Genomic DNA, 19217 nt, shown 5'->3' on the forward strand with positions numbered 1-19217 from the left:
GCAGCAGCAGCTCCAACCTCCCCCCCCCCTTCTTTTTCCCTCCCCGCTTCCCCCAAGCCCGCACAAGAGGGAATGGCAAACACAGCGCGCGCCCGAGGCGCTCGCGCTCCCCCATACCTGTGTCTGCGAGCGCGCGGCGGCAGCAGCGACGGAGGAAGATATACCAGGTCTGGGGCAGAGGGGCGGGGGAGTTGGAACCGGAGGAGGACGGACACGCGCCGTCCTCCTGCCCCCTCTTCCCCTCCCCTCCTCGGGCGCGTGCACACGTACCCACAGACGGAACTGGAGCTGGAGCTGGAGCTGCAGCGGGGGCGGGAGGGTCGCAGCCCGGGACCAATGGGAAGGCTGCGCGCCTGCACCTGTCCTGTGCACTCGCCGCTTTTCCGCCGCTCCCACACACGTGTGCTGCCTCCACTCCCCCCACCCCATCCTCTCCCTCTTCCCCGCCCCTGGCTGCGCGCGTGCTTAAGTGCCAGCCGCGGGTGCAGCCGCAGCTGCCACTACCTAGCGTACTCTGGTGCCCCCAGTGCACGGTTCTGGAGGGAGGGAGATTTCTTCTTCCACTGCTCCAAACCACGGTGGCTGGCTTTACCACATCACCCCCTCTCTCCCTCCTACCCCATGCCCATCCCGTGGGGCCTTACCCACACCACCGTTAACTTCTTTAAATTAAAGAAGGGGGCGGGGGGGGGGAAAGAAAAATATACCGGTCTTTTTTCCCTCCCTCCCTCTCATTCCCCTAGCCTTAGCAAACAACCAGAAGGAAAATGCACCATTGGGGCGGGGGTGGGGGCTGAGGAAGGGAGAGAGTAGCAGGGATAGCTCACTTGCCTGCTAGATATAGCCTAGACGGTCAGGGGATCCAGGAGTCCTTTCCACGCTCCTCTCTCTTAGCCTAGTGCTGACTTCCCCTTTCCACCAGAAGCTGCCCCGGCCAACCACTTTGGACAAGAGGAGTACTGAGTTCTGAGAGAAAGGGAGAGAAAGGGAGGTGTTCTGGTTATGGGCTGAAGGTCCACCAGGCTGTGTAGCTCTGGAATTGAGGAGAATTTGCGGGAAGGGCCCGTTCTCTTTCCAAAGGTTGGTGAAGAATAGGTAAAGCTGCGGGACTGTGTGTCTAGCAGAGCAGAGCAGAGCAGAGCAGAGCAGAGGAAGGGAGGGCTTGCCCCATGTATTGGCTCTGGATGTCAGATTTCATGCTCTCCCTTTCCACACTCAACACACCAAGCCAGCTGGAGACGGCTGGTCGCTTCAGTCAGTACCATTTTTGTCACCCTAGTTTGCTTCACTCATACCACCTTCCCTGTGGATGTAGCACCTTCCAGTGGATACTGCTTGCCCTTACTCCAAAGACTTATTCTGAACTGCCCTCCTGTTTTTCGGCAGGGCTAATGAAAAAGAGAATGGCAATGTGTAGAAGAACCCTTGACTTGGCTCAGATTTGGGTTCAATTTTTGCCTCATATACTTACAAGCTGTTGTGTCCCTGGACAAGTCATTTCATTCTCTAAGCCTCAGTTTCCTCGTCTGTAAAATGAGGAGTTTGGACTCAATGGCTTTTACAATCCCTTCCAACACTATCTATGATCTTAGGAATCCGAGGGCTTTCTTTCCACCCTCTGGCCTCAACTGGGAAATTAGTAAAATATGGTTTCAGAGGAGCTATAATCTTTTATGCAGGATAAAGTGTTCCAACTGTAAGAATTGAGGTGATCATTTCAACAAATATTTATTTAACCTCTGCTCTGTCCAAAGCAGTGTGCTAAAAGCTGGAAATTCAAAGCTTGCCCTGGGGCAAACCGAAAGAGCTCACAGTTCTAGGTTCGCTTACCTTTTCATCTGTAGAAAATTGTTGAATAAATGAAACCTACTGTCAATGTAGCCAAATGATTACTTTGCTTCGATGGAGTGTTCAAAAGTCTCTTGATATTTACAAAATTAAAATTTTCCTACTTCAAATCTTGTTTGTCAACCAGTCTGGATATGGGCTAAGAATAATTTTAAGAACTCTTTCAAAATATTCTACCTTTTTAGAAATTCTACAGTGAATTATATAGCCTGTTAATCCTACGAGACTTTTTTTTTCATTACAAAGTAGAATTAATGCCTTTGAATAAAAGAAGGCAAACATGATGATGGTTCACAAAGAACAAATACAACTTCACTATTTCAGAATCTCTTTGTCTATGGTTAGACTTTGCATACATGTAAAAATAAATGGAGAAGCATTTAGTAAGGCATATTTATTATGTGCCAAGCAACTATGCTCAGCCCTAGGGATACAGACAGAAAAAGCAGACAGCCCCTGCTCTCAAAGAACTCTTATTCTAATTGGGGGAGGCAACTCACATAGGAACGTCCTGCAACCAATCAGATGGCAATGCTTGGAGGTATAGAAAATAGAGAAGCAGGACAAATAGTAAATAACATCTGTAGTCCTTAAGACACCTAGGCAAGGCAAAGAGAAAGACTCGGCGATCCATCATCTTACTGGGTTTGTCATTGGAATCCCTGTTCATCCAAGCAGTTTGGACAGGGTTTCTTCCTTTTGGGGGTGGAACTAAGGGAAAAGTCAGCAGCAGGGTGGGGAGGGGACTCAGGATGTGGCATCTAGCTAGGAGGAGGAAAGAATGGAGCACTGGCAGGAAAGTTGGAGTGAAGAGCTCTTCACAGCACCTGCTCCTTCTGGATCCTCTGGTTAATAAGACCTACAGGAGAATTCGTTGACAAATGTATTGCACCATTCAAATTCACATCTACCTCAATTTTCTCCATCTTGTGTACTCAGTGTTGGAATTTTCTTCCAGTCTCCTACTTCTTGTTCCCTAAAACTTACATTAAGCTGATCTGATATCTTGGATTGTATCATTAAGACCAACCGTCACATATCAACACAAACCCCTGAGTGGTGTAGTGGATAGGGTATTGGACTTGTAGTTTGGGGTTCAAATCCCACCGGGGTGAGTGGTCAAGTCACTTTAATGCTCTGTGACTAATTTTTTCCATTTGTAAAGTGAGGGAGCTTGATTAAAGTATCTTCTAAGGTTCTTTTTAGCTCTAAATATATAATCCTTTGATCCTAGGTGATGCCTACAATAGAGCGCCACTGGTTCATAATGTGTAAAAGGAGAAAACATCACTTTCACTCAATTCCTGGAAAAGTGCTTTATTAAGGAATGAACTCATTTGGCCTCTAGTTTACTCAGTTGTGCCTTTCAATTTAACAAACATTTCTTAAATATCTATTATGTTCAAAGTATTGTGGTATCTACTGGGGTTTACCAACATGATAAAGGACACAGTCCCTGCCCTTATAGAAGCTTGGACCTGATAGGAGAGATAGACCAGGTAAACAAATATAAGTAGAATGGGATAAAGGCAAGAAGAGGTCTAGACAACTTGCTGCAAGAAATAGGAAGGAAAGATATAGGGGCTTCAGTTTCCTCATCTGTAAAGGATTACTCCTTTGGATTTGATGACCTCTAAGGTCTTCCAGCTATTGAGCCTTGATCCAGCTAGATTAGGGAAGGCAGTGAAGGAAGAGGACTCTAGCAAACAGATGAGAAGAAAGTTGTGTTCCAAGCATCAAGGGGAGCTTGCATGAATAACACCTGAAACCACAAAATAAGATAAAGGAATAAGCTCCCGTTCTACTTTTCTTCACAAACTCTATTCCAGCTAAACTGGACTCTCTCTTACCTCACATATCTAATCAACTGCCATGCTGTCGTTTCTCCCCCCATAACATCTCCTCTATCTATGCCCTTCTCTCTATTCATATAGTCACCACGATAGCTGAGGCTCTTGTCACCTCTCACTAAGCTATTATAGCCTCCTATATGGTCTCCCTACCTCAAGTGTCTCCACCCTCCTCACTTTCAACCCTATGGCACATAAAAAATTTAATGGATGTGCGCTCTCTCGCCATCTCTCTCTCTCTCTCTCTCTCTCTCTCTCTCTCTCTCTCTCTCTCTCTCTCTCTCTCTCTCTCTCTCTCCCTCCCTCCCTCCCTCCCTATCATTTACCTACCTACCTAGGCATCTCTCATCTACCTATTTCTGATCCAATCTCCACACAGCTTGCCAAGTTATTTTCCTTAAGTACGGATCTGAACCGCATTACTTCCCTACTCCCTGTTGAATCTAGTTCCAATTATTATTTGATCTTTACCTCATTCTTTCCTAATTCCTATTTCTGTGTTAATTTTATGAGGTACTTAATTATTATTAATACAATAGAACTTATCTATGGGGTAGGGGAGGATTCAGTTCCCATCCATCCTGAATGATGAAATGTTAACATGTTAAGTAAGGTATGGTAACATTCCCTTAGAAAATATGAAAATCCCTTTCTCTAAGTCAGAAGAAGCAATATTGTGGCTCCTGAAGTATGTATGTCAGGTTGGGGTAGGTCGAAGAGAAAGCCAGCAGTAGAGAAGAACCTAGCCTTCAGCTCTTGGCAGGGGAAGAAAGGACTTTCTCTCCTCCCATCTTCCTCATCCATGGTCTCTAACAGTGAAGCTACTTGGCTAGCAGGAAACACTACATCCAACAATAAGAGAGTCAGCTGGAGAGTGTTTGAAGCACAGTTGAGGGTGGAGAGTCACACACTTCCAAAGGGCACAGATACAGAGAAGCAGTCCCTTGAGGCTGGAAGCATCTTCAAGGACTATGACCCCTGGCAGAAAAGCAGAGCAAGATATGACTATGCACTCAAGAGAGGTTCTGGCCTTGGCAATGGGAAGTGTTCTGAAGATGAGACACCATAAAATAATGAAGGACTTCTAGACCCTTAAGTACCATGGAGAGACAGTTGGGTGGTATAGTAGATTGGGGGCTGACCCTGAAGTCAGGAATACCCAAGTTCAAATCCTGCTTCAGACATTTTCTAGCTCTGTGACACTGGGCAAATCACTCAGCCTCTTTTGGCCTCAATTTTCTTATCTGTAAATTTGACACAATAATAGCATGTACCTCTTAAGATTGTTATAAGGATAAAATGAGATAACCTTTATAAAGGGCTTTGCAAACCTTAAAGTGATATAAATGCTTATTATTATTATTATTATCAACCTTTGTCAGATTATTTCCCCATACATATCTCAGCTAGGTGGTGCAGTGAAAAAGAACACAGAACCAGGAGTCAGGAGGACCTGAGCTCAAATCCAGCCTCAGCTAGCTGTGTGACTCTGGACAAGTCACTTAACCATTTTTGCCTCAGTTCCTCATCTGTAAAAATGAGCTGGAGAAGGAAATGGCAAACCACTCTAGTATCTTTGCTAAGAAAACCCCAAATGGGGTAACGGAGTGACAGACACGACTGAAATGACTCAATGATAACAATATCTCAAACTCTCTTCACCTAGCTGGTTGGTAGCTAGATGACATGATGGATAAAGCACTGGGCCTGGAGTCAAGAAGACCCCAATTCACATTTGATCTCAGACACTTAATAGCTAGGTGACCCTGGGCAAGTCCCTTAACCCATCTGTCTCAGTTTCCTCGACTCTAAAATGGAAATGATAATAGCACCTTCCTCCTAGGGTTGTTGTTGGGATAAAATGAGATAATATTTATAAAGCACTTAGCACAGTGCCTGGCACATGGTAAGTACTTAACAAATACACACTTCCTTCTTTCCTGCTGGATAAGGTGTCTCTTTCTGGGTGAGTCACTTTGCTGCTAGACACCGTGGCTGATAGTTAGGAAAAGAAAATCCCTTCTCCTTCCACTCCCAGGTGGTGAAGAGCTGGGTCACAAAGCTAGTATATATCAGAGGCTGGACTTTAATGAGTCTTGTCCTGATTTCAAGGTTGGCTCTCTATGTTCTGTACCCCACTTCCTCTCACAGAAGCAGCTATACATGTTTTAGAGGTATGTGCTCAAAAATGTTTTAATGATGGGAAATGTGGTTTAAAAATTGAAAATCTCTACGCTGAAATGAAGGGTAGAAACACTACAGGTGGGAGTTCAAAGCCATTGTACCTGTTCTTGAAGTGGAACAGACTGGAATAGAAAAAGGCATTGTTTTGGAACTCTCATGTCCCTATAACTTAACAAGACAACTTAATGGTAGGACCCCACCCCCTCCTAGAACTTTGTAAAGGACACCTTCTCTGATCTCCCTGACCACATATCACTCCATGGAAGAAGGGTGGTACAGCAGGAAAAGCCCTGGGTTTGGAGTCAGAGAACTTGAGTTTGAATCCCGCCATGTACTACTTGTGTGACTTTGGGCAAGCTACTTACTCTCCACTAGCCTCCATCAGCTTATCCATTTAAATAAAAAGGGAGGAGGAAGGAGTTGTACTAGATGACCTTTATATTTCCCTTCTAGCCTCTAAATTTATTCTAGCGTGGTATGAATATAATTCAAAGTTGCTCTGAGTAATTTACGCCATCCCCTCCAACCTCACCTGAAACGCCTGCCATTAGAGTCTTGTTCAGATGTGGAAGCAGGACATTGCCTCCAGAAGATCACCATCGCAATGCAGCTGGAAGGCAAATGATGCCTCACTGCTCTCCTAAGCACATTAACAGGAATTTGTTGGCTATTTCTTAAATAGGAAGACTTGGGGAATATGGCTTTTAGGAGACAAGTTAATTTCACAGAATTGGGATGAAGGTGAGGGTCCAAAAGTATGACAGCAACAGAATGGGGAGAGTTCAATATGGAAGCATTGTCGAAGGGAAGGGGAGCTGGGATGAAGAATCTTGGGCCCTGGGTGGCATGACATTGTTGGATAAGAGAGGACAGGGGACAGCTAGGTGGTGCAGTGGATAAAGCACTGGCCCTGGATTCAGGAGGATCTGAGTTCAAATCTGGCCTTAGAAACTTGACACTTACTGGCTGTGTGACCCTGGGCAAGTCACTTAACCCTCATTGTCCTGCAAAAAAGTAATGAGAAGAGAGGACAGGAAATCTAAGAACAGAAAAGATGACCATTGGAAGGGTGATCATCACAGTTAACATCCAGCCAAGGGACAAGCCAGAGAATGGCAGGGCACTGGCCTGGAAATCAGAAGACCTGGGCTCTAGTCCCAGAACTGCCATCAGTTGGCTGTGTGACAATGGACAACTCCCTCTGCCTCTTTGGGCCTCACTGTCCTGTCTATAAAACCAGGGGATTGAGCTAGATAAGCTGTAAAATCCATTCTGGCTTTTATTTTAAGATTCTTCTCTCTTCCCATCATGCTCTCTTGGATGTTCATCTCCCTATATTCCACCTTACCTCCAACCTTAATCTAGAGAAATAGAAAGGAAGAGAAAGGGCCAAAGAGGAAGAGGTAGGGTAGAAAGAGACAATGGGCCAAAGAAGGAAATCAAGTGGAGAGTAGGGGAAAGAGAGACAGAGGGAGATGAGAAGAAAGTGACAGGCATAGGGTATACTGAAATAGATCTATAGCACACCACACTACATATCACCAGTATATTATTAATGTCTACATATAGGGCATCTCAAAAGTCTTAGTGAAGTTCTGAGCCTTGTCTTTGTTTGTTTGTTTAATAAGTGCTTTATTTTTTAAAAAATTCATTGAATGTCATAATCTCCAAATATTTGAGTCTTAAACCTTAAGCTGGGACACCCTGCATGTGACTCTTCTTTCAAAGAAGGAAGAGAGAGCAAAATGGCCAGGGTGGCAGAAAAAAGAAAGGCATTCCTATTTTTGGACCGGACCGTAATTTTTATAATGACATTCCGAACAATTGTAATATAAAAAATGATGAGCAGGATGCTCTCAGGAAAACCTAGAAAGACTTACACGAACTGATGTAATATGAAATGAACAGAACCAGAACACTGTATACAGTAGCAGCAACACTGTATGATGATCAGCTGTGAATGACTTAGCTATTCTCAGCAATACAATGAACCAAGAGAATTTTGAAGGACTTATGATGAAAAATGCTATGCATCTCCAGAGAAAGAACTGGTGGAGTCTGAATGCAAATCAAAGCATACTTTTTCTTTACTTTCTTTTCTTTTTTTTTTTTTTTGGTCTTTGTTTTCTTTCATAACATGACTAATGTGGAAGTATGTTTGCATGACTGTTCATGTATAACGTTTATCAAATTGCTTGCCTTTTCAATGTTGGGGGAAGAAGGAGAGAATTTGGAACTCAAACATTTTTAAAATGAAGGTTAAAAATTTTCTTGGGGCAGCTAGGTGGTGCAGTGGATAAAGCACCAGCCCTGGATTCAGGACGACCTGAGTTCAAAAAACGGCCTCAGACACTTGACACTTACTAGCTGTGCGACCCTGGGCAAGTCATTTAATCCTCACTGTCCCACCCCAAAAAATGTTTCTTCATGTGATTGAGGGGAAAAAATTAAAAAATATATATTAATTAAAATCACTTTCCACTGGTATAGGGAACGCCTGATGAAGAAATCGCCTCAAGGAATGCAAATGACCACTTGCTCTATTCAGAGTTTAAGAGAGTTTCCTTGACTGGGCAAGGATCATCCAGCCTGTATGTAGAATCATAGGCTTGAACCCAGGTCTTCCTAACTTGAGTCAGGCTTTCTATCCACTCTTACTTATACCTACTCCATTACATTGCTTTTAGTCCTTCCAAGATTCCCTATTCTTAAAACACCCTCATTATGCACCATGCACTCCTTTCAAGAGTCTGCCCAAACACTGTGAGAGGTGGCCTCACCTTTACTATAATTATTCTCTCCCTCACCTTACTGACCCCCAAATAGCCACTCTATGTTCTCTCAACAGTTGGCTGGGTAATCATGGTGGGTGGAGTGCTAGACTAAGAGTTAGCAAGTCCCAGCTTCAAATCCTACCTCTGACCTTCACAAGCTATGTGATTGTAGGCAAATCTCTTCATATCTCTCTCTCTCTCTCTCTCTCTCTCTCTCTCTCTCTCTCTCTCTCTCTCTCTCTCTCTCTCTCTCTCTCAGCATCTGTCTCCTCATCAGTAAAACAGGGATAATGATACCTTCAGTGCCTACCTTAAGAGGCATCATGGCACAGCGGATAAAGAGTTGGATCTAAGAGTCTAAAAAAAAAAATCTTAGTTCAAGTCCTGCTTTGAATAAATAATGGCCATGTGACACTCAGCAAGTCATTCTTACCAGGAGTTCCCCATGCCAGTGAAATAGCAGACATAGTTCTCTCACCTTTTCCTTACCCTTAAAAAAGTATCTTCCTCACAGGATTGTACTCAAGATAATGTTTCTAAAGCACTTTGTAAACTTCCAAGTGCCATACAGAGTGTATAAATTATTAAAGCCTAAAACAGCACTAAGACTTTTGGGACACCCTGTCTAAATGTCAGCCCCTATTATTGCCTGAACCACATTGAACTGTATTTATTTCTGTTTCCTCGGCATTTTTAAAAAAAGGTTATCATCTTGCAATATCATCTTCTCCACCATTTGGATGAATGACTAGTTTTTTTTAAGAGGGACCAAAGAGCTCTCTGTCCTTTCACACTTAGAGTACTTTGCACACAGTGGGTATTTAATACTTGTCACTGACTGACTGCTTTCTCATTAAACCCACCACAGAGTAAATCCGATATGCAAAGATATCTGTCATTTCAGAGCACAAAGCAAATATCTGGTGCTGAGAAAATAATTCCAGTTGGTTAAATTTGGGGCATGGGAAGGGGAAAAAATAGTCCAACAAAAGAACATATTCTGAGCTCTTAGCATTTCCATTTAATTATGAATTTGATACATTTTTTATTAACTTTAAGCCCTTGCCTCTGAGTAACAATATTTGGTTCAGGGATAATCAAACAACCTTCTGAGCAAGCAGGCTCAGTAATATCACCTCCTTTACTCAACCTTCCCACTTCAGTTGTCTTGCAAGTAAAAGGTAAACTAATACTTCATTATATTTTCAGTTGTTAATTAAAATGGAAATCATAAGACTTTGATACATCAATGGATCTATGGTCTCATCTATGCTGTAACTCCTTCCTGTCATTCAGATCGCAGCCCATCCAGACAGTCATGGCCTATGCGACCCATGCACACATACATCCTCCCATAATGGTTCCACCAAATATTATAGGAGCCTTCCTCAAGTCCTCTTGCCAGTGTTTAAATGCAAATGGAACATGTAGGCTCTCCATTGGTTATATCTTACCTGTGCTGCACATGTTTCAGAGGTCACAGAGACAGAGATTTGCAACTGGAAGGGCCCTCAGATGTCATCCATTTCAACTCCTTTGTAGATGAAGAAATTAAGTTCAGGGAAGTTGTGACTTGCCCAAGGTCACTCATGAATAGTAAGTGTCAGAGGCAGAATCTGAGCCTAGGTCATCTAACTCCAGAGCCAGCAGCTCTTTCCACTGGATTATGTGGTTGCTGTTCAGTCATGTCCAACTCCTCTTGACCCCATTTGGGTTTTTCTTGGCAAAGATACTGGACTGGTTTGCCATTTCCTTCTCCAGATCATTTTACAAATGAGGAATTGAGGTAAGCAGGGTGAAGTGACTTGCCCAGGGTCACACAGCTGGTAGGTATGAGGCTGGATTTGAACTCAGGTCTTCCTGAATCCAGATCTGGCATTCTACCCACTGCACCACCTACCTGAATTATACCACCTCCCTTTATGCTTCTTCAGTTGAGCAGTTGTTAGCCAGCACATTCTTTACTTAGCTTACTAACACCCACCATGCACCTGACCATTGACTTTTGGATGTCCCACAACCTTAATTTATCAAACTGTTGTATTCCATGCTCTACATCAATATAGCATCACACAAAGAGTTTGGTTGAGAGAGAGACAGAGACAGACAGACAGACAGAGATAGATAGAGAGAGACAGAGACAGAGACAGAGACAGAGAGAGGCCTTTGTTTTGGGGAGGTTTGGAGTCATTAAAAGCACAGTGTAATTTTAGGCCTAGCTCACCATCCATGCAAAGTGTCTATCCAATTAATAGACCAACTCTCTGGGTTTATGTATACTTGAAAAAAAAAGGTTCTGCCATCTTCATGGAGGATATGGTCAAGAATCTGGAGGAATAAAGGACTTCCTAGAGCCAGTGATGCCCTAGAGATGCTTCTGTTTGTAAATGACTTGCTATTCATATTTTTTTTGTATTTTTTTTTGCAGGGCAATGAGGGTTAAGTAACTTGCCTAGAGTCACACAGCTAGTAAGTGTCAAGTGTCTGAGGCTGGATTTGAACTCAGGTCCTCCTGAATCCAGGGCCAGTGCTTTATCCACTGTGTCACCTAGCTGCCCCATGACTTGCTATTCAAATGACCTCACTTCAGGGATCATCAATCCTTGAATTATTGCAGAGCCTCCTAAATGAGATCTCCTTTTCCCTATGTTGGTTATCACCAAGTTTTCCTTTCTATAGCCTGTTTTACCCAGTTGTTTGCATGTTGTCTCTCTCATTAGACTGTAAGCTCCCCAAGGGCAGGAATTGTCTTTTGCCTTTCTTCATTATCTCCAGAGCTTAGCACAGTGCCTGACACATAGTACGTACTTAAGACATGTTTATTGACTGACTAACATAATTACTCGAGTCCATCTGAACTATATATAATAGAAAAACCAAGTGAAAGAAGAATGTCTATCATTTAGCCTTTGATAGGACATGACTTGATACAGAAATATTCATGTTTTCTTGAATAGCCTTGCCTTATCCTGTCTCAGCTTGACTTCCTTGTCTCACTTTCTAATGGTTCCACAATCCTTTCTTTTTTTTTTTTTTGTGGGGCAGTGGGGATTAAGTGACTTGCCCAAGGTCACACAGCTAGTAAGTGTCAAGTGTCTGAGGCAGGATTTGAACTCAGGTACTCCTGAATCCAGGACCGGTGCTTTATCCACTGTGCTACCTAGCTGCCTCTACAATCCTTTCTTAAAAAACAAAAGCCATCATAACATACTCTTTCTCAATACTATGCAATATTCAATAATGCAGAGACATGACCTAAACTAGTTGTAGCTGTACCAACTACAGATCCATCAGACACTTAGGGAACCTACAGGCTGCTTAATGTAGCTGGGTGGCACAGTAGATAAGAGTGCTAGACTGGGAGTCTAGGAGAACTGAGTTCAAATCCTGCGTCAAACACTTACTAACTCTGTGGTCCTTTGCAAGTCACTTAAACTCTCTCAGCCTCAGTTTTCTCCTCTATAAAATGAGAGGTTGGACCCAATGGACTCTAAATCTATGATCTGTCTGCCAAGAATGCTGAATCCCTAGGCACAAGATTCATCAGGCTTAACACTGCACTTTTTATTTCTGGCTGAATTTTGTCTTGCTGACTTCTGCAAGTGCTGCATGAGGCTTTCTCACTCATATTTGTTTTCAGGAGAGAGTGGTCCATCAGTGATCAAATTGTATTCTAAATACTGTGAACTTAATTCTGCAGTATGAGGAAAAGGGTAGTGTGAGACAGTGGGGAAAGCACTGGGTTTGGAGCCCAAAAGATCTGAATTCAAATCCTGGCTCTGCTACTTACTATTAAAATGACCTCACTACACTTGTCTGGATCTCAGATTTCTTTTCTCTAAAATGGAAGGGATTGAACTAGATTGACTCTAACGTTCCTTCTACCTCTGAAATTCTATGGCCTAATCCTACAGTTTCAGGGCAGCTAGGTGACAGTGGATAGGGCACCAGGCCTGGAGTCAGGAAGACTCATCTTGAATTCAAATCTGGCTGCAAACACTTACCAGCTCTGTGACCCTGGGCAAATCACTTAACCTCATTTGCCTCAGTTTCCTCATCTGTAAAATGAGCTAGAGAAAGAAATGGCAACCCACTCCAGTATCTTTGACAAGAAAACTTCAAATGGAGTCACAATGAATCAGACATGACTGAAGATGACTGAACAACAACAATCCTACTGTTTAACTAAAGGGAAAATCTGTGGGAAATAACTATTACGGGTGGGTCCCCCCCCCACCCCACCCCAGAATGAACTTATAATTTCAATGAGGGAGAAAGGCACATTATTAATACACGCAGGTATACATGTATAACACTGGTTCCCAACCTGTGGACTGCTGCCCCCTGGGGACCAGTGGAGTTATTGCAAGGGGTTTGCTAACTGGTGTTAGCTGCAACCATTTCTTAAAAATGATTCAGTATAATAAGCAAATATACTTTCTTTAGATTGAACAAGATGTATGTGTGCTTACACACATGAACACATGTATGTACGCACATGCATATATTTATACATGTGTGTATAATATAACATAATAGCATGTCTATGTGCAAGAGCTTTGATCAGAACTATCAAACTATTTGATCAGAACTATCAAACTATTAGCGACAAAAAATGAGAAATGGAAAAGGGGAAAGTCAATATTGATTATAATTAGATAGAATTAAATTAATTAAATATAATTAAGTTATTATAATTAAAGCACCATTCCCTGCAAAAAGTTAATTAACATTAAACAAATCATCACAATGAGGAGGCAAAAAGAGCCTAGAAACCACTTCCGAAAGATGTTCAATCTTCTTGAAAAGCAGTGAGAGCCAACCCAAAGGTAACACTAGTTTAGAATACAAATGCGTTTGTAAAATGCTATGGAGGAGGATGGCATAAGATTATAAGTAGCATCACCTTTGAAAACATAAAGAAGGTAGTGGAAGCAAAAACAGGCATATAAAAAGCTGGTATCCATGGATCAAAATGGCAAGAGGACAACAATATACACAAAATGGAAAAAAAATCTTTTAATACATCTGAAATTATTTTCTTTTGTCTTTCTCTACCATGGATCTGTTTTCTTCTACTCAGGTCACAATGTGGTGCTCAAAGAAGTAGAAATGGCACAGACAAAGTCAGGAAGAATGGCTGGACCATATCAAGTATACACTAAAGTGGTGTATGCTGGAAGTAATAAAGTCTTAAAAACACTGAGGGATCACTTTTGAAAATAGATCAGGGAGCAGCTAGGTGGCACAGATGATAAAGCACAGCCCTGGATTCAGAAGGACTTGAGTTCAAATCCAGCTTGAGACACTTGACACTTACTAGCTGTGTGACCCTGGGCAAGTCACTTAACCCTCATTGCCCTTGCAAAAACAAACAAAAGAAAGAAAAGAAAGAAAATAGATCAGGAGGTGGAAGTATCCAAAAAACTGGGGAAATCACTGGCTATAGCAATAATGCATTCTACTTTCTCATCTTTTGAAAAGCTTTAAATGATCTATATATGCATTGCGGGTATCCTTGATGAAAATAAAGCAGGAACAAGTAGGCTTTCAAAAATTACTCTAAAGAAGACTACCCTTTTAGAGTTTATAAAATGTCTGAAAAAAACATTGGGAAGCACAAGATCCCAGGGTGTTTATTGTTTGATTACCAAAAAGTATTTGATTTGGCAAAATAAAATGTAGTCTAAAAGTTCTCCTCCTACATGCATATGTTCAGATAATATAAGAATCCATGAAAATTACAAACACAGAGATATGTTCATTACACAGCTCTTTGATGGCTAACATCAAGTGAGACATAAAGCAAGGAGAGGTAGACTTACCAAAGGTGATTTCTACAGTCATGGAGAATATGTTATAGGATTCCAAGCAGAAAAAGGATTCCCTATTGATGATAAGATCCTCCAGGTGTTACTGTTTATGGATTTTATTAAGCTCATTAAACATTAAACCTTAATCTTTTTGTGTATTATGAACAACCCCCTCAGGAAATGTGTTTAAATCCACACAATAAAATAATATGATTACAAAGGAATATTCTCCTGTCTAAATTCATGAACCACTAATAATCTGTGTGGGAGTCCAGATACCTTAAAACATAACAGAGCCTCCTTAATAAGATGCATGGTAATTTTTTTTTTAAATCAATTGGGCAAAAACAAATTGATGAATGTCTCTTGTCCAGACTGTAACATTAAGTTAGATGGTCAGTTCATTGTATCGTCGATCTGTACATAAGTCTAGGATAGGCATTGAAGATGGGCAATGAGTTGGGTCCCCACATAAAAATAGGTAGAGAGCAGGCTGGATTGCATTTGGGAAATTGTGCAGTGCTTTTAACAATCTCAAGCTACTCACTGGCACAAAGACCCATCTTTTCAACACGAATGTTCTCTTGGCAATACTATATGGATGTGAATCTTGGAACACTACAGCCTCTAAAGAAACAGAGTTGCAGGTGAACAAAAGCTCAATAGAGATATGTATGGGACAGAGTGCTGCATAATTCCAGGGATGGCCTCTGTTCAAGAAGTGCTTGTCTCCATTAAGCTTCTCAAGGGTTCTTTTATTGACTTCTGAAGTACAAATACTCATGGCATTGCGGTTTGTTTGTTTTTAATCAGCCCAAACTAAAAATATACCCTTAAAGGAAAGACAAGACACTTCATGAATTGGTCAATCAAATAACTATTATTCACTTCAATCAACCTATATACTCTTGGTCACTTGACTCAACTTGCTTAATCACCTCGTTACTTATATAACTCCTGGTTACAATAATTAGCTCATTTTAAACCTAAAGGCCCCTAAATTTCCATTTGGTTCATTATTCTACTGCTTCATAGATTTTATTCTAGAAAAAAGTTCTGAATTCAATCACACTCACTTTGAGTCACCAATTAGGAAAATTCCTAATATTTTGGCAGAAGTTGGGCCCTCTGCCTGAATTTTATACACACACACACACACACACACACATATATTCTCCTGCCTCTTTGTGGCTGAGGCTAAATTCAGGTTACTGAAAATGATGTTTGAGTAACAAAGCAGCATATTATATTATAGTATTTATACATTGACAGGCACTGGAAAAGAATGGGAAGGTAAGAGCAGACCTTTTTTCTCAGAAACCCTCAATTCTAGAGTATGAGTAAACTGCTGGCTTCAGCTTGGGTCTTCCGCTTTAAGATTCCTATAAAGCCAATAACCTTTCTTAATCTTACTCTGTCTCTCTGTCTTTCTCTCTGTTTCTCTATCTTTGTTTCTCTGTCTGTCACTGTCTCTATCTCTCTGTTTCTCTGTCTCTGTGTCTGTGTCTGTCTCTGTCTCTCTATCTGTCTCTCTTCTCTGTCTGTTTCTCTGTGTCTCTGTCTCTGTCTGTTTCTCTGTCTCCCTCTGTCTCTCTCTCTGTCTCTGTCTCTCTGCCACAAGTCAATCTCACTTTCTCTTCCCTGTCCCCAGCCTGCCCCAGGGATGTCAGTTCTTGGCTTAGCCCTCATAACCCCACCTCTTTTCACGTCCAGATTCTGGGAATTTCTCTCTGATTCTGTGATAATTCTTCCCTTTTACAGAAACTTCTTAGGACTGATCAAATCTCTGTTGTTGATTGATTTAAGGATCTGTGGAGATCATGTTCAAATTGATTGACTGATTCAACGGATGTCTATTTTGTTTCCAGTTCTTTGCTACCACAAAAAGTGCTGCTCTAAGTATTCTGTTGTATATGGAGACCTTCTTTTCTTTAGTGACCTCCTTAGGAAATATGCCTAGCAATGGAATTTCTGGTTGAAAGAGTGGGCATTTTAGCCACTTCATTTGCATAGTTCCAAACTGCTTTCCATAGTTGTTGTACTGATCAATTCACAGTTCCATTAACAACACATTAGTTAGTAGTCTCTCCAAGCCCCTCCAATACTTGTTATTCCCATCCTTTGTCTTCAGTTGTCAATTTGCTGGGTATGAGGTGAAACCTCAGGGTTATATTGATTCCATTTCTCTTATTATTAATTAGTTTGAGTATTCTTTCACATGATTATTAATTTGCAATCTTTCTTTTGAGAACTGTTCATTCATATATTTGAATACTTTTCTATTGGGGAGGATTTTTTGTCATTATGCATAATTTTTTTTTAAAGTTTGGACAAAGAAGGATCAGAATTTTTTAAAGTACACAATACATAAATTAATAATGCACGTATGATTCTGAGAAAAATTTAAAGGTTCTATTTTCAAGTATTTTATGGTAGATTTTTATCAAAATCAGCAAACATTTATTAAGATTCTATTATGTAGCAGGCATCTAGGTAGGGGGCAGCTAGGTGGCACAGTGGATAAAGCACTGGCCTTGGATTCAGGAGGACCTGAGTTCAAATCCAGTCTCAGACACCTGACATTTATTAGCTGTGTGACCCTGGGCAAGTCACTTAACCCTCATTGCCCTGCAAAAAAACAAAAACAAACAAACAAAAAGATTCTATTATGTATCATGCACGGTAATAAGTGCTGGGAAAAAAAGATTAAAAATCAGGGGTCCTGGGGTAGCTAGGTGGTATAATGGATAAAGCACTGGCCTTGGATTCAGGAGGACCTGAGTTCAAATCCAGTCTCAGACACCTGACATTTATTAGCTGTGTGACCCTGGTCAAGTCACTTAATGCTCAAAATCAGCAAACATTTGTTAACATTCTATTATGTAGGGGGCAGCTAGGTGGGGGGGGCAGCTAGGTGGCACAGTGGATAAAGCACTGGCCCTGGATTCAGGAGGACCTGAGTTCAAATCCAGTCTCGGACACCTGACATTTACTAGCCGTGTGACCCTGGGCAAGTCACTTAATCCTCATTACCCTGAAAAAACAAAACAAAACAAACAAAAAGATTCTATTATGTATCAGGCACAGTAATAAGTGCTGGGAAAAAAAGATTAAAAACAGGGGTCCTAGGGTAGCTAGGTGGTATGGTGGATAAAGCACTGGCCCTGGATTCAGGAGGACCTGAGTTCAAATCCGACCTCAGACACTTGACACTTACTTAGCTGTGTGACCCTGGTCAAGTCACTTAACCCTCATTGGCCCACAAAGAGAAAGACAGAGAGAGACAGAGAGACAGAGAGACAGAGACAGAAAGACAGAGAGACAGACAGAGACAGAGACAGAGACAGAGACAAAGAGACAGAAGAGAGAAAAGTGCTTGGAACTTAGACAAGTTTCCATTTCTGGGGCAGCTAGGTGACGCAGTGGATAAAGCACTGGCCCTGAATTCAGGGGACCTGATCAGGTTCAAATACGGCCTCAAATCCTTGATACTTACTTGCTGTGTGACCCTGGGAAAGTCATTTAACCCTCATTGCCCTGCATAAAAATAAAATAAAAACAAAAAATCAGGGGTCCTTGTCTTCAAGTTCACATTTTACAAGGGAGCTATCTCCAAATGGTTTAACTTTTAAAACCATAACTGAGGGCAGCTAGGTGGCACAGTGGATAAAGCACTGGCCTTGGATTTAGGAGGACCTGAGTTCAAATCCAGCCTCAGACAGTTGACACTTACTAGCTGTGTGACCTTAACCCTCATTGCCCCACCCAACAACAACAACAACAAAAAACAACAATCCATAACTAATTTTCCAAGTTTGCAACAAAGAAGTTGAATATTTTTGTATGTTTTATGGGTACAAGCATATTAAAAGATGTCAACAATGGTTCTCTGCCTTAATAGAGTCTTAATGAGTTGCTGTGACCCAAAGTAATTGACTTAGTGGCCAATTTCCTTGTGATAAGCCTCTCTTTACTTAGCCAGGCTGGTTCTCAGTTGACACAATGGCTATGGCTATGCTTAGAGTTTAAGTCTTTACAAATGTACAGACTTACAATTTAACCTCTTTCCCATGATGAGACACTGCAGACAGATTGGAACTGAGGTGCTCTGGATACTAAGAAAATTTTTAAATGGTCATGTACGAACAATACAGGAGTTCACAAAGATCTGGAATTACATAATTTTCATGATGGTAATGATAGTTTCAAAAACACAGAGTATCTTTATTAGGTAACTCTGTACTTTATCATTATTGTCAAATAATCAAGTAATTGCCATTTGCTCCTATAATTTCACTGGAAAGAGGAACCCAGTGTTCATTCCCATTCCCAAATAACTCTCTTCTAAATAAATCAACCCTTTAGAAAATTTCAGAAAGGTTATAAATGTAGTCACATAAAAATTGGAAGATGTAAAAACTAAGGCTTCTCATGGTACTATCAAATTAACTTGTTCAGACATAGTATTCTTCCATTATAATTAGACACATACATATATGACTTCTCATACACATACAGTATTTGCATTGTGGCTGAATGACTGTTAGTTACTATGGAAACCTCAACTTTCATATTTCCTGGCTCTTCTCTCGTTTAGTTTATTTTTTCCCCCAAAAAAAGTGGTTTATGGGCTATATTTTTCATTTTCCACACTGCATTAACACAAGGCTTACATTCAATGCCCTGGGTGTTCCTCTTTTTTTTTTTTCTGACAAGCCTGATATTTTAAATGAGTTCTCATCTATGAT

The 19217-nt window shown here is 41.4% G+C and overlaps 1 protein-coding gene across 4 annotated transcripts in view; it reads right to left on the reverse strand.

The window, feature by feature from the left end:
* SUSD4 (sushi domain containing 4) overlaps positions 1–389 on the reverse strand; it is a 234283-nt gene extending 233894 nt beyond the window's left edge. For 3 of the 4 annotated variants that reach the window (XM_044004311.1, XM_044004310.1, XM_044004304.1), the window contains exon 1: positions 118–264. The gene's annotated coding sequence lies outside the window, so the exon portion shown is untranslated. The other variant, XM_044004309.1, reaches the window with a different exon arrangement.
* Positions 390–19217: the final 18828 nt, after the last annotated feature.

Source organism: Dromiciops gliroides, chromosome 4, assembly GCF_019393635.1.
Source record: "Dromiciops gliroides isolate mDroGli1 chromosome 4, mDroGli1.pri, whole genome shotgun sequence".
NCBI lineage: Eukaryota > Metazoa > Chordata > Mammalia > Microbiotheria > Microbiotheriidae > Dromiciops > Dromiciops gliroides.